Source organism: Labeo rohita, chromosome 14, assembly GCF_022985175.1.
Source record: "Labeo rohita strain BAU-BD-2019 chromosome 14, IGBB_LRoh.1.0, whole genome shotgun sequence".
In the NCBI taxonomy this organism is placed as follows: domain Eukaryota; kingdom Metazoa; phylum Chordata; class Actinopteri; order Cypriniformes; family Cyprinidae; genus Labeo; species Labeo rohita.
In genome coordinates, this window is record NC_066882.1 from 26,082,390 (window position 1) to 26,099,714 (window position 17,325).

Here is a 17,325-nt window from a genome sequence, read left to right on the forward strand (position 1 = left end):
GAGTGTGTATAATGTAATAATTTGTTTTCAATTTGGCTAATTTTATTGGTAGGATGATGACAAGCGAATATAATTTCTCCGTTTGTCGTATGATGTGTCTCATTGTCACCAGCAGAGGGAGACATTGTCTCTCACATGTTGCAACACTGTTGAACTTTCTGCAGAATCCACATTGTGAACTATATTTTGCATAATTCTGAGGTACAGTGATTATAGTGAGAAATGTTTGGTAGATTTAGAACTTAAATATGAAGACTTATTTATTTATTTTTTATTTTTTTCAGGACATTGTCCGTATATTTCTGTATATTTTGGACTAATGTTAGTGTTACAATCCAGTGCAGTTAATTAGTGCACACCCTGATGAAAACAAAAAAATAAAAAACAAAAAAACAGCATATGCTGGTTAGGTAGGTTTTGATGCTGGTTTATTCTGGTCCTTTGCTGGTTTATGCTGGTCATGTGCTGGTCCAGGACCAGCATAAACCAGCTAAGGACCAGCTAAAACCAGCATACCAACATCAGAACCTAACTAACCAGCATATGCTTTTTTTTTTTTAACAGGGCATTGTGTCTGTTGTCAGTTTAATCACTTAATAAAACATATACGAAAGTTTTAAGACGTCTTACATATTAATGGACACATTTAATTGTATAATTCAATTAAATAAGTATATATAAAACAATTTAATTAATAATTAAATAAATAAAGCATGAAAACAAACTATGTGTGTGTGTGTGTGTGTGTGTTGTAAACAGTCAAACTCAATGAAATATGTTTCTGAAATTACTAATATATTTAGTTTCAACCTTCATATACCAAAATATATTTAAAAATGTATTCCAGGGGCAAGAAAATACACATGTGAAAGTGTTTTGTTGGACTGAAATACATGGAGGGCAAAATGACTTTTTAAATTCTTTTAAAAATATATTTACATTTTTTAAATATATTTTTAAAAATCTATGAAAAAAATGCTTGATAGAAAATATATTTACGTATATTTTGAAAAATGTTTTTTTTAATATATATTTGTGCTTTCCTGGCTAGCCAACAGGGAGCCAGAATTGTTAGCTGGGTATTAAAAATATGTGTGTTCACACAATTCACACTCCAGTTGGAACAACTAAAAGTACTTTGAACATTTAGCATGTTTATATTTAGTGTTTTTCTGTTAACACACACTTAAGTCTGTTTCCCTTGCACAGGCCAAGAAAATCCCAACTGAAACTGTCTGTGATGATAGCGATTTAAGGACAATAATCTCAGTAATTCTCAGCTCAAACACTTTTGAACACCCTGAGACTAAAGCGCACACTCTCAGGCGCTGATGCTCGGGTTATTTTGGGAAGGCTTGATGTGTCTCCTGGAGGGTGTGAGGACGTTTGCTCCCGGTGAGAGTCAGGTCAGCGTTTACGAGCACAGAGACTGCAGCAGTTATCGGAGGAGGCAGATGGTCATTACCACCGCATGAGAGCCTGGTGCATCAGCACACCAATTATTACACTATCAACATCTGAATGATGTTTTAACTTCATGTCGAATTAAATGTCAGCTCTTTTATTCTGGAAATAGAGTGAAAATGATTTAACAAACAGATGGATGAGGGGTTACAGGAAGGCCTGTGTTCTGCTGATTGTGCATTTTTATATCTATAAATTAAAGCATCCACCTAATTTTTAATGTGAGGCCACAGTCTCACTAGAAGATGTTAGAGGTTTAATAAGATCACTAGAAACACTAGAAATATTAATAACGCTTGACTTCAGTCAAATATCAGCATGCTGTTTCTCTATCGCAGCTTTCGCGGGACAAATCCCAAACTAAACAGCAGAATTAAGACAGCCATTAGTTGGATAAACTCACCATGAAGCATCTTTGAGACAAGCACAATTATAAATGCAATTTTCAGATCTCTCCCCAAATGATTTGAGCAGGAGCAGGTCTAATCTGGTTTGCGCTTCCTCCATCATTTCATTGGATGTTCTGGAGTAATTTTAGAGGCCTTTTGGGCCGCCGCGCATCCAAGTCAGAAACTCGGGCCAACAGATTTGTTCCAAATGGAAAAGCTTGGTACCAGATGACTCTGAGAGGAGTGATAGATCGTTGCGGGGGAGACGCGGGTGCTTTCAGGCCCTGCCAGCATCTTCTGGCAGAGAGGATGCTGGGTAATGGGCAGAATTCATGCTTCAGGTATGCAAATGTGTCTCAAGCACAGATGACCTCCTTCAGTGCTGTCAGTATGCTCGAAAAATCCCATGATGCAGCAGTTTCAGCGACATGTCGGCTCATGCAAACGCTTCCTCAGACGCCTTAGATATCAGACTGCATGTCACACACGAGCTGTCAACATGACAAGATCAAATGGAGACTAATAGCTGCCGTCTGCAGAGGAACTGATGCGATTATGTGTCAACAACAGCGCATCTCTCCGCTGGCACTAATTGATAAGACGTGATTTCCCATTATTCCTTTGTCTTCATTGCTGTCATGGTTGTGGTTCAGGGTTAAGGTCAAAGGTCATGTTTATTAATGTAACACTTTATTTTAAACAGGTTGTTTCAAAGCAGCTTTACAGAAATAAACAGGAAAACAATAAATATTTCAAAAGCATGTTTTAAAGTTCATCAATATTGAAAAAAAAAAATTAGGCTGTAAAACAGCTATAAAAACAAAAACAAAAGCATCATTAGTAAATTCAATTTAGTTTAAAGAATCAGTTCCGCTAAAAAAAAAATGTCAGTATTGACAAAAGTGTGATTAGAATTAGTTTAGTTCAGTAACGGTGTCAATCGATTTTGACTGTAAAGTAGTTCTAAAAAAGACAATACCATCATTATTAAATTCAGTTTAGTTTAATGAATCAGTTCAGCTCAAATTATTAAAGTGCTCCTGTTATGCCATATTAAAGGTTGCTAATATTGTTTTATGAGTCTCCTAAAACAGGTTTACATGTATGCAAGGTCAAAAAACACTTGAGTTTTCTCCAAAAACCTGTGCCTCAAAGAGAACTCAGATCCTTTTTTGGTCCACTTAAGCAGTAATGGTGTCTCAGACCTCTTTGTGTTCAGACTGTTGCTTTTTGGATCTAGTCCAGTTCAGTGTTTGATGGCTGAAATTATGGCCTCCAAAATTGGAATATTTTTATCTTTTGCACAAAAATATAAGTTTTGTACATCTTTAATATTTTATTTTGAATATTTTGATTTTTTTTTGTTTTTGTAATCATGTTTATTTCACAGCACACAGGGTTTCTGCAGGAAACAAATTTAAGCATTTTTAAGACCTGCACAGATAAAATTATTGCCAAAGTTAAGCAATTATGAACATTTCACTTTAGCTGTAAAGTTGCAAAATGACAATAGTTTCAATATTAAAATAAGTTTAGTGACTATCAATGTTGCAAAAATCATCAATTATGCAGCTATTTCAGCTGTAAAGCAGCTCTGCAGAACACATTAGTGTCATTATTCAGTTTAATTTAGCTGTTGATTCAATAGCAGCATTAATGCTGCAAAATTCATAAATTCTGAAAGAGGTTTGATTTTAGCTATAAGCAGCTCTACTGAAGACAACATTATTCATTATTCAGCTCAGTTCAACTCAATGCTGATTCAATTATATATTAGCTGTCTTTTAAGGTCACAGAACTACTGTAGATTTACACATCACTGCAGTTAAGTCATTATTTTGTACTGTAAAGGTTTTGAAGAACTTTCAGAAAAGACTAATCGTTTACATGTACCCTTTTAATGCGATTGTAATGAAATTTTGGCCGTATTGCGATTAAACTTTACCTCATGTAAACGCAATACTTCGATCTAAATAATGCGATTAAGCTCATAATCGCAGCAAGCATAATCGTATTAACATAGGTGGCGCACTCCTATTTTAATCGAAATATACAAGCATGTAAACACCTTCATCGCATTATTGCTGCTTTGACCAAAGTACGCAGGTAACATACAGGGCTGTAGACTGCGACCAAAATGGTCGTATTTGCGATTTTTTTTTTTTTTTTTTTTTTTTTTGAGAGAATGTACAAGCTAAAATATGATGTGGTCACATTTGTGCGAGTGCATGGTGTGTGCTGCTCCGTATACAGCGGTTGCAGAGCTGCGGCACACAGGGTTGCCAGGTTTTCACAACAAAACCCGCCCAACTGCTACTCAAATCTAGCCCAGTCACGTTTCGAGTGGGGTCCCGCGTTAAAAAACGCATTCCGGGGGATAAAATACACATTATTGGGGTCGCTTCAAGCCGCAGACATCCAAAAACAACCCACGGCAACGGTGTTAAAGTAGCTCAATTCCGCGGTGGACCTGGCAACAATGGCGGCACATAGGAGTCATAATTCACCTGATTACATGCTTTCAGTGCTAGCGCTTTGGGTGTAGAACCTGGTGCGTCAGTGCAAGCGCGAAGTTGCGCGCAACACGCGGCAAAAATTAAGCGAATATCGAAGAAACGATGACGGACGGAGGATTTGGTTTTCACGCTTAAGTGAAGTAAAAGACCGCTTCTTAAACCAGAGAAGGTAAAGATGTTGTTATTTTGAAAAGCTTGTTATCTTTGCTGTTTACCTCATGTTACACTATAGATGCTTTCTTTGGTCTATTTTTTATTTATTTGATTCCTCAGTGTGTGCTAAACCTTCTGTACTTTATTAGTCCCTAGCTATATAATACAGCATGTGGTGTATGCCATGCTTCATCTTATTCGTTTTTGTTAAACGTTATGTAAGATGGATTGTCGTTGTATCCTACTGTTTTAATACTGTTGTACTTTTTAATTATCAATTAATCTATCTTTTGTTTTAGTTTTAAAAACGTTAAAGTTGTTTAGTAGCCTAGGCAAATCAGACAATTATCTTTTCTTGTAAAATGTGAAAACAAGACCGGGAATTCGAATTCGAAAGCATCCAAAGCCCGGCTTATAACACAGCAAAAGAGGAACTCCCATTCACAAAATTGAAATCACAAATAATAATACTGATGAAAAAGAATGAGTTGAATGTGAACCAACTGAGAAGATTAGTTGCAAAAGAGCAACCAGTGGGTAAAATGAGTTTAGAGCCCTGACGTGAATGAGTGACATGCACCTAATAGGCGGATTAGAAACGATTTTGGGGAAAAAACCATTGCATTTCTGGGGAGCCGAGGAAACAGTTCATGTTGACCAAATAAATAACATGTACCCAAGTCCTTATTCTGACTGTTGGAAATAATCGCATTATTCGTGCGCATGTAACCATAGTCAATGTTTTTTTTTTTTTTTTTTTTTTTTAATTATTATAACCTAAATGTAAACACAATCAGGCTCCGTCCAAAATCGCATACTCTCCCGAGTAAGTAATTTTTTTTAAATAAGTCATTACTCTGTAACCTTGAAAATAGTACATTCTATACAGTATGAATTTGAATGTAATCTGAACATACTACATTCACCATGTTGTCATTGTCACATCACCTACCAGCATCAGTTGGGTCGTGTCACTGCCATTCATAAATTCTCTCCTGTGGCCTCATGGGATAGTAATATGTCCATCATGTGCACACTTGAGAATCACGTCGGAGGTAATAGGTCATCCAGGTACATTCTGCCTACTCATACTTCTTTTGTCACATATTTCTTTTCTACTATATGATTTCAGAAGCATACCCTCAGTTTGTTTGTATCCTGTTGACCTTAAGGTCAGATATCAAAGGTCAGGGTTAAAGGTCAGATTGAGTGTTATGATTCAAGGTTAACATTTGTTTTAGTTGCAAATGTGTGTGAAAAGACCTAACAAATGTTAGCAGTAAAATCTGTCAGATAGAACAGAGAAACAAAGCTCACGACTGACTCACCTGAATTACACACACACACAGTCTGTCACTGTTCCAGTCTGCTCTAGTTTCCATCTGCAGCCATCTGCTATTATAGAATTCACTCAGAAAAGGCCTAAATTTAAGATTTATGTATTTGCATATAAAGTTCCCATGCATTTGGATTACACAACATTTTAGTATAAGCGAAAGAACTTTGTGCATTTTTATCAGACATGCAACAATGAAACAAGTCAGGTTTCTGCACTCTAAATAAACAAGTAAATAAATAAATCATGGCATTGTTTATTATCAACTTTTTGCATCTATTTAATTTTATTGAACTTTTTAATAAAAATACATTTTAGTAAAAATAAAATTTAATACAAATTAATTGTAATAAAATCTAATTTATTAAAAAAATATATTTTATTATTATTATTATTTTTACATAATGTTTTTTATTCAAACTGGTTAGAATCAGCATAAATCAAGCTATATTCCATCAGTTTGTAAGAGATTGAAACAAATTGGATTTACTGTTGATACAAATCAACCTGGTTATTTAAAACATATACAGTTTTTAGTACTCTTGCAGAAATCTGACCTGATGTATGACTGAAAAATATGCATTAATATGCATAAAGGAAAAGTTCACTTCCAGAACAAATATTTACAGATAATTTATTCACCCCCTTGTCATCCAAGATGTTTGTGTCTTTCTTTCTTCAGTCGATAAGAAATTATGTTTCTTGAGGGAAAAAAAAAAAATTCAATGGTGCCCCGATTTCGAACTTCCAAAATGTAGTTTAAATGCAGCTTCAAAGGACTCTAAACGATCCCAGCCGAGGAAGAAGGGTCTTATCTAGCAAAACGATCGATCGTTTTTTTTAGAAAAATGTTATACTTTTTAAGCACAAAAGCTTGTGTAGCACAGGCTCTGGGACGTGCGTCCATGATGCTACAAATTAGTGATGGGTCATTCTTGAACGATTCTTTAATTTTTTACGAATCTGTAATGTGACTCAGGAAGAATGAGTCATCTCGGGGAGTGATTTGTTCAGTCGTGCATGCGCAACATCTATTAGGTTCTGTACTGGAATTAGTTCAGCTGTTTCGAGTCTTTGGGTTTTTCGAGTCGTTCGTTCATCTTATGGGGCTGTCACGTGATGAACAAATGACTCAAACCCAAAAACTTTTCAGATAAGAGGTGAGGTGAGCTAATCATAGACTAAAGACCCAGGTAAACAATGAATTAATTCTGTTTCTTATAGCATTATAGTTTTGTCTTGTTTGTAGTGTAATCAACATTTGTGTAAACAGTAAATGTGTTAGGGAAGTAACACGTAACATAATTATATTTTGCTAAAATGAACGAAATGACTCCCAAAAAGATTCGTTCATTTTGCTGAACGAGACTCAAAGGTCCGAGTTGGTAAAATGATCCGAACTTCCCATCATTACTACGAATCACGTGTAAGTTTATCGTTTGTGTACTGAGAATAGCATCTTATTTTCTCTTACAACTTGAGAGGAGTCGTCGTTGTAACTTTTTGTTTGTAAACACTTTCTTAGTCTTTGCACGTTCGCTTTGTAAACACTGGGTCTGTAGTTCCGCATACGATCGGCGTGACCTTTCGATGTGATTTAATTGTACGTAGTATCGTGAACGCGCATCCCAGAGCCTGTGCTACACAAGATTTTGTGCTTAAAAAGTATAAAAAACGTTATTTTCCGAAAAAAAATTACCGATTGTTTCGCTAGATAAGACCCTTCTTCCTCGGCTGGGATTGTTTAGAGCCCTTTGAAGCTGCATTTAAACTACATTTTGGAAGTTCAAAAATGGGGGACCATATCAGTCCATTATATGGAGAAAAATCCTGAAATGCTTTCCTCTAAAAAACATAATTTCTTCATGACTGAAGACAGAAAGACATGAACATCTTGGATGACAAGGCGGTGAGTAAATTATATGTGAATTGTTGTTCTGGAAGTGAATCTTTTAAAAATGACCCAGCAGCTTAGTAACAGAAAAACTACCCAGAACCTAGGTAAAAAATATTAAAAATAACCCAATAAAATGACCCAACAAGTTGAACACAGCATTTGGATTAACAAAATAACCCAGCATTTTTTTAAAGTGTAGGTTGCATGTTTAATTCTTCTGTTTTTCTTCATTCATAAAGCAGCATGATTATTTGTGAGTGACAGAGACAGGCCGAGTGTTTCACTCGCACGTACGGGTTGATGTGCTCTCGTCCAGCTCTCAGAGGATGTTATTTGTCGATCAGGTGGATGTGGATGTGTGTCTGGGTTATTTCAGGGGTGAGAGACGACATTCTCTCGGCTTTCAGGCTTGAGTTCACGATGCCTTCAGACTGATATAATCCCTCCGGGGACTCCAACGCGCATCTTACACTCAGTGAATCACGTCTTCCAGGAAACTCAGTGAAAACTCTACCTCAACTCAAACACGTCGGCTTTGAGTTGTGTGACAGAGCAGCATGAAACGTTAAGCCTCCACAGACACGACTGCTGAACATGTCTGTCATGTAACACGGCTTTGAGCTGCTTTAACCGCAGAGAGGAACACAGTCTGAACTGTGGTGAAGGGTCTTTGCAATCAGACCTGGAATCAGCGTTTTCATCATGTGAAAGTTGATTGTGTTTAAGAGTCTTTTTGTTCAGACCTGTTCATTTATTTAAACACACATTAAAACGCTTCCATAAAATATAGACTAGGTGTGCTACAGACGCATGAAAAATACATGACCACTGGTGCTCAGAAAAGGTAACTTTTCAATGTAAAATCAAAACATGTCAAGGTGCTTGTGGTGAAATGTAAAAAGCCTTTAATAAATTGGGTTACGCATTAGTTTTAATGATCCAAGTCCAGTTTTGCCTTGGATTTTTTTTTTTTATTTTACATTAAAAATGCTGTCTAAGCAGATAATGACATGAACACTGTGAACATGTTTTAAATTGCTGAATTAAAATATACTTTAATATTTTTGGTAGGCATTACAGAAAATATTAAGTGGTGCAGCCGTCCTGAGATTGTAAAAATCTGTTTATTATTTATTATTAAAAATAATTTTAGAAATTAGCGAAGTAGTTGTTTAAAATATTACTTTTATTTATGTATTTATTTATTTATTAAATCAAAGGCTAAATTTGGAATAGCACTCTAGCACTACTTACTAGTTTTATATATATATATATATATATATAGTATTTATCATTCTATTTGTTTTTTTAAATATAAATAATTTAATATTTATAATAAATAAATAAAAAAATAAAAAAATAAATAATGGTTAATCAAAGTTTGAATATTTGTGCCAAATACAGACATGGCAAAAACAGAGTAAGACTAGTATTCATAATTCAGCCTTTAAAATATCTAGGTGGTGTAACTATCTTGAGATTGTACAAATCTGTTTAATATTATTATTATTATTATTATTATTACTATTATTATTACTACTACTACTACAAATAACTATAAAAATAGTGAAGCAGTTATTTAAAAATATTATTTTTTATGTTTATTTATTTATTTTTATTTTTGGTCAATTAAATGCTGAATTTGAAATAGTGCACTAGCACTCTACTTAAAAAAATTTAACTATTAAAAAAATATTATTATTATTATTATTATCATTATTATTATTGTTTAGTAAATTGCTGAATTTGGAATAGCGCACTAGCACTTTTACTGCTTTGTTTTATTTTTTAGAAAATATTTTTTTTTAAGTGTATTTATACTTGGATTTGTATTTTAAATTTTTTTTTTTTCTAGTATAATGGGGGTGAATATTTCTGCCAAATAAAACTAAAATTTAGTCAAAATATAGCAATTGTATTCAGAATTCAGCCTTTAAAATATCTAGGTGGTGTAACTATCCTGAGATCATAAAAAATGCTTTTTGTATTACTATTATTATTTAAAAGAAAACAGTGAAGAAGCTGTTTAAAAATATACATATTTTAATAACTGTCTGGTGTTTTACAGTCAGAATTGGAAATTTTCATTTAAACCATTTAAAAGGAAAGGAGTTCTAACAACCTGACACATTCAGTTTAAACTATAGATTTTTCCTGTTTATGATCTGGAACATCCTTATTTGTCATTGATCTTGTGTGTGTGTGTGTGTGTTTCATCACTCATAATCTCCATGCGATCATTCCTGTCACATCTGACGAGAGCCGCTTTATGCTTCAGCTCTGAAATATTAAGTGGATTAATGAAGAATTTAAGAGCGTCAGTGTCATAAATATAAATAGGAGTTTTACAGACAGTTGAGATCAGGCCAGTGCATGCGGGCTGGATTTGCCATGACACTGCTGCAGGCGGAGCGCACAGCTAATCCTGACGCGCGTACGTGTGTGTGCGCGGAACTCAAGCAGCGAAGGTCAAACATGAGAGAAAGCAGGAGTTCAGTGCCTTTTCGGTTTGACTGACAGCCTGAATGAGGCCCTTATTCTGCTTTAATATGGCAGTGCGGGAAGAGCAGCACGTCCTCTAGTGGTTAGTGTATCTGATCCGAGCGAGAAACCCATGCCCTCCTCATCATTAGTGCAGAAAAAACTCTGAATTTATCTCCTCACAATCCACCTCTCAATATGAATGAGCTTGTGCTAGTTAAAGAGATTCGTCAAGGCAAAGATTAGCACATGGTTATGACTAGGGATTTTTCGAATCTCCCAATTAAATCCAAATGAAAGCTCAGTGTGTGCGTCGCTCTGCAATATCTAGAGACTAGACGATCAGGACTCTTCTCACATGCAGGAGAGCACATTTCCACCACATTTGGTAAAAAAAAAAAATCATGCTTTGGTAAATCACTTTTATGAAATAAATTGTCTTAATTATGAGATGAATCCAAATGATGACATGCTAAGTCATAATTACAAGATAAAAATCATAATTATGAGAAAAATTTATTTTGAAATAAAAAGTCAAAATTGAGATCAGCTGAAATTATGAGATAAAATGTCATGATTATGACAAAAGGTTGAAAATAAGTCAGACTTATAAGGTAAAAGTTAAATAAATTAATTAAATTAATTAAAATGATGAAAAAATGCATAATCAGTCATAATTTAAAAAAAAAATACATTTTTAAGGTCAATTTTATGAGATAAAAAGTCGAAATTATTCGATGAACTGAAATTATGAAAACGTCATTATGACAAAAGGGTTGAAAATAAAAGTCACACTTACAGTTGAGGTCAAAAGTTTACACCCCCCTTTCAGAATCAATAATTTTTTTTATTATTTTACCAAAATAAGAGAGATCATACAAAGTGCATGTTATTGTTTATTTAGTACTGACCTGAATAAGATATTTCACATAAAATATGTTCACATGTAGTCCACAAGAGAAAATAATAGTTGAATTTATAAAAATGACCCTGTTCAAAAATGCACATACACATGATTCTTAAAGGAGTCATCGGATGCCCGTTTTCCATAAGTCTTAATGAAAAGTCTCTAATATACTTTGGTTAAAAATTCTCAATGGTTTTGTAAAACAGCACCCTTTTTACCTTGCCAAAATCAGCTCTGCAAAAATCATCCTATTCTGAGGGATTGTTCCTTTAAATGCAAATGAGCTCTGCTCGCTCCGCCCCTCTCTTCTCTCTGTGGAGTGACGAGCATGTTTACTTTAGCTGCATTTAGCGTGTTTAGCCGCGAAACTTGCTAACTAGCACGTTATTAGGAAAGGCGATTGCAGAGATTCATTAAAAAAACCCTTATACTCACTTCTGCTGTAGGTGCAGCTGGATTACAAATGATTTGCGCGAACATAGACAGATATATGTAGACTGGGAGGCGCATTCCCTTCACAAACAAACGTAATCCACTGCATCTTCAGCGGATCAGATGTCGGGAGTAAATGACGACCACTACGTTCATTATTACATCCAGCAACACAACACCTCAATCGCTCAATCAGAGATGTTCTTGTCTAACTTACATCCCTGCACCGGCATCGAAACAATGGAGGTCAGACTGTTACGGCTGGTCTGAGGTAAGACGCTCATGTCAATCAGCTATCGTGGGAGCAGCCTCTGTTGATGTGATGCCAGTCTCTTGTTTTTCCTGAACAGTTAAGCTGCCCGCTGTTCCTCAGGTCCCACACATTATCTGTTTTTTCAGTATTTTTATGTGTTTGAACCCTTTCCAACAATGACTGTTTGATTTTGAGATCCGTCTTTTCACACTGAGGACAACTGAGAGATTCATATGCAACTATTACAGAAGGTTCAAACACTCACTGATGCTCCAGAAGGAAAAACAATGCATTAAGAGTCGGGGGGTGAAAATTTTTGAACAGAATGAAGATGTGTACATTTTTCTATTTTGCCTATATATCATATTTTATCATATCTTCAGAAGCTACAGAAGATACTTACATGTTTCCCAGAAGACAAAATAACTTAAATTTACCCTCATCTTAAAATTAAAAAGTTTTCACCCCCTGGCTCTTAATGTATGGTTTTCCTTCTGGAGCATCAGTCAGCGTTTGAACCTTCTGTAATAGCTGAATATGAGTTCCTCAGGGTTCAAATACACAAAAAACCTAAAAAACCAAAGAATTTGTGGGACCTGAAGGATTTTTCTGAAGAACAGCGGGTAGTTTAACTGTTCAGGACAAACAAGGGACTCATGAACAACTATCACTAAACAAAAAGACACAGCTGTGGATCATTCAGGGAACAACTCAGTATTAAGAATCAAGTGGATGTAAACTTTTGAACAGGGTCAATTTTTTAAATTCAACTATTATTTTCTCTTGTGGACTGTAAAGTTTTACGTGAAAGATCTTATTCAGGTCAGTACTAAATAATAAATAATATCCATTTTCTATGATCCCTCTTATTTTGGTTAAATAATTAACATTTTTAATGATTCTGAAAGGGGGATGTAAACATTTGACCTCAACTATATAAGGTAAAAAGTTGAAATTATGAAGATAAATTGAAATTATGAAAAAATGTATAGCTGAGATAAAAAATGATGACATAATCATAATTATAAGATTAAAATCACATCTTTTATCTGTATCTTAAGAGTTAAAATTGGGATAGTCATATTTACAACAATCCTGAAATTATGAGGTAAGTCAAAATTATGAGATAAAAATACGTTGGAGATAAATTGAAATCTAAATTGAAATTAAAATTATGAGAGAGTCAAAATTTTACAGTTATGCAGGTTGACATGAAATACTACTGTGAGTTGAAATTGAGATAAAATTCAATTATGAGATAAAGTGAAAATATGACATTTGTGATATAAAAATTCAAATTTATGAGATAAACTGAAAATATGAAACACTACATTGAAATTATGAGGCAAAAAGTCAAAATTATGAGATAAATAGATAAATACTAAATTAAAATGATAGGATATAAAGTTGAAATGATGAAATACTAAGTCAAAATGAATAGATTTTTAAAATGACGAGATAAAAAGTTATATAAGCAGTCCATTTTTGCCATAGTTATGATTTACATCAAAATTCTGATTTACCAAAACAGTGGAAGTGGGACACAAAATTGGAAGAAAAACAAAAATCTATAATCTATTCTATTAATCAAATCTGATTCCCCGTCATATTGGCCCATAACATGGGGCTATAACAGACTGATGCTAATTGCTGTCTCACTCATAGAGGGAACACACGTTCTGGCATATGTTGCGGCTACCCACAATCCCTCTGGAGACCTCTGAAACATCTCTGTTGTTTTCTGATGGACTCTGAAAGGGGACAAATTGACATGTTGAATGCAGGTATTTTAAGGAGTCCAGATGGTGCAAATTCCCACGTTACGGTCTGTAAATAAACTCCACGGCCGCCTTCAGCTCGAAATTGCTTTTATCGGAGGTGAGGAGCCGAGAGTGAGGAGATCCCACTTCAATAAAGATTTCTGGAACAAGAGGAATGTTCTAGAATCCCACTGAAACCATATCGGTTAGCACGTCCTAAATGGAGCGAGGCGAGAGAGAGGCGCGTACGAGAGAACGAGTGGGCGACACAGACGCGTTTAGGAAGAGTGACTGACAAAATAATGGATTTTTCTGCCGGCCTAATGAATTAAAGCGTATAAATCGGGTCTTATGAAATCAATGGGTGAATAAGGCTTATCAAATGAAGACAAAGGAACAGCATCTGCCGTGTCCGCCGGAGATCGTTAGCTTTGACGGATGCGTGCGGCTCGTGAGCGTGCCGTTCTGAAGGCGTATCTATGGGAAATAGTGTCTCAGACATCAATCAATACATGGAGATCATTGATGATATTAAGGTTGCGGCGTTACGGTGGACGGATTGTATTTTTCTAGATGAGAGCTATATTTCAATCTGCTCTGCAGTAAATGTCCCAGCAGAGAAACTTGATAAATACTGATCTGAGCTGTGACCGTGATAAAAGTTAGCATGAAATAAATATTCAACCTATGTATTTTCTAAATGCCTGTTATAGATCCTATGTACAATTTATCTGTGCAAAAAGTTTGCCATCATAAATGTTCAATCAAAATGTAATAAATTATGAAGTACCAAGTCGAAAAAGATAAAAAATTACTAAGTAAAAAATCAAAGATAAAAAGTTGAAATGATGACTTTTCCAGTCATTCATCCAACTTGAATGAAACAATAGTGGAAATTATGAAATACTAAATCAAAATAATAGAAAGGCGAAATTATGAGATAAAAAAGGTTGAAATTATGAGATATAAATGTTAGAATTATGAGATATAAAGTTACATTTATGAAATGTTAAGTCAAAATTTTGGGACATAAAGTTAAAAGTCAAAGAGGTTGAAATTATGAAATGTTAGGTCAAAATTGTGAGATAAGAAGTTAGAGGTTGAAATTATGAGATATAAAGGCAAAATGTTAAGATAAAAATGTAGAGATTAAATGTTATGCCAAAATTGTGGGATAAAAAGTTTAAATTATGAGACATAAAGGTTGAAATTGTAAGATAAAAAGTTGAAATTTTAAGTTGTAACGGGCGAAAGTATGAGGAAAAAGGCTGAAATTATGAGATATAAAGGTTAAAATTATTATAAAAAAGGTTGAAATTATGAAATGTCAAGTCAATATTGTGAGAAAAGTTGAAATTATGAGACAAAGAGGTTGAAATTATGAGATATAAAGGTGAAATTATGAGATAAATAGGTTGAAATTTTGAAATTATTATGAAAAAAATAAGATATAAAGTTGGAATTAGGAAATGTTAAGTAAAAAATTGTGAGATAAAAAATTTAAATTATGAGACAAAGTGGTTGAAATTTTGAGCTATAAAGGGTTAAAATTATGATAAAAAAATTTTAATGATGAAATGTTCAAAATAATAAATTTTGATATAAAAAAATGAATTTTGAGATAAAAAAAATTTCATTATGAGACAGAGGTTGAAATTATAAGATAAAAGACTGAAACTATAAGATATAAAGGTTAAAATTATGAGATATAAATGTTAGAGTTATGAGATATTAAGTTACATTTATGAAATGTTAAGTCAATATTAAGTGAAAATTCTGAGATGAAGAGGTTGAAATTAAGAAATATTAAGTCAAAATTGTGAGATAAGAAGTTAAAAAGGTTGAAATTATGAGCTATAAGGTAAAATTTTGAGATAAAAATGTTGAAATTATGAGATATAATGGTTAAAATGATATAAAGTTGAAACTATGAAATGTTAAGTCAAAACTGTGAGAAAAAAATGTAAATTATGAGACAAGCAGGTTGAAACTATGAGATATAAAGGCTGATATTATAAGCTATAAAGGTTACAATTATGAGATATAAAGTAGAAAATATGAAAAGTTAAGTCAAAATTGTGAGATAAAAAGTTAAAATTAAGAGACATAAAGGTTAAAATTGTGAGATAAAGTCGAAATTATGAAATGTTAAGTCAAAATTGTGAGATAAAAAGTTGAAATTATGAGATAATAGCGAAAATATGAGATAAAAAGATTGAAATTATTAAATAATTATGAGACAATTATGAGATATAAAGTTGAAATTAGGAAATATTAAGTCAAAATTGTGACATAAAAAGTTGAAATTATGAGACAAACTGATTGAAACTATGAGATATAAAGGCAAAATTATGAGATAAAATGGTTGAAATTATAAGATATAGAGGTTAAAATTATGATAAAATTTTTTAATTATATGTTAAGTCAAAATTGTAAGAAAAATTTTAAATTATGAGACATGTTGAATTTTTGAGATATAAAGGCGAAAATATGAGATAAAAAGATTGAAATTATGAGATAATTATGAAACAATTATGAGATATAAAGTTGAAATTAGGAAATGTTAAGTTAAAATTGTGAGATAAAAGTTGAAATTATGAAACAAACAGGTTGAAACTATGAGATATAAAGGCAAAATTATGAGATATGAGACAATTATAAGATATAAAGTTAAAATTAGGAAATGTTATGAAATTATGAAACAAACAGGTTAAAACTATGAGATATAAAGACAAAATTATGAGATAAAAATCTGAAATTATGAGACAAAGAGATTAAAATTATGAGATATAAAGGTTAAAATTCTGAGATAAAGTCAAAATTATGAAATGTTAAGTCAAAATTTGTGAGATAAAAAGTTAAAATTAAGAGATAATAATGAAAAAAATATGATAAAAAGTTGAAATTATGAAATGCTAAGTCAAAATTGTAACATAAAAAAGTTGAAATCATGAGACAAACAAGTTATGAGATATAAAGTTGAAATTATGAAAAGTTAAGTAAAAATTTTGAGATTAAACAGTTGTTTCAATTATGAGACAAAAAGGTTGAAATTATGAGCTATAAAGCTGAAATTATGGCTTCTCCAATCATTTATTTCACTTAAAACTCATCCTTGCAAACTCATTTTAATCTGTCTTCACTTTTGAGTGCCACAGCGCATCTCATCCATCAACATCCAGTCAACAAGTGATGCACAAAACTTGGTTTCACCCTACATTTTTTTCTTTTTCAAAAATCTGTTACACTTGGATTTACATCAAGAAATGATTTGCTGCTACTTCGGTCTGAACGTGACTTTAAATACACAAATATTTGTTGATAGATTTCAGATGTTCAAACACTGCTAATGGAACCAAACACAATGAAAACTGTTCAACTCTTAGGAATCAGTTCTCAAACCTTGTGCAGAATCACAGCGACCAGTTTCGAACAGAGACGCGCAAGCAGAAAAGAGCTTCACAAATGGAGAAGAACTGGACGAGGACAAACTCCAGTTTTATTCAGACAAACAATTTCTCAAGGAACCATTTTACAGCTAAAACTAAAAATAAAAAAAGGTAGAGAGAGAGAGAGAAAAAAAGAAAGAGAAACAAAACGTACCAAACAGAGCAAACAAATCAGCCCAGAACAAGAACATTCCACTGGGACTCTCGATCAGGAGGGGAAAATGATGGGAAAACACAAGAACAGAGAGAAACCACCGAAGCGGTGCCGGTGTTCGGCCAGGGAGTCTG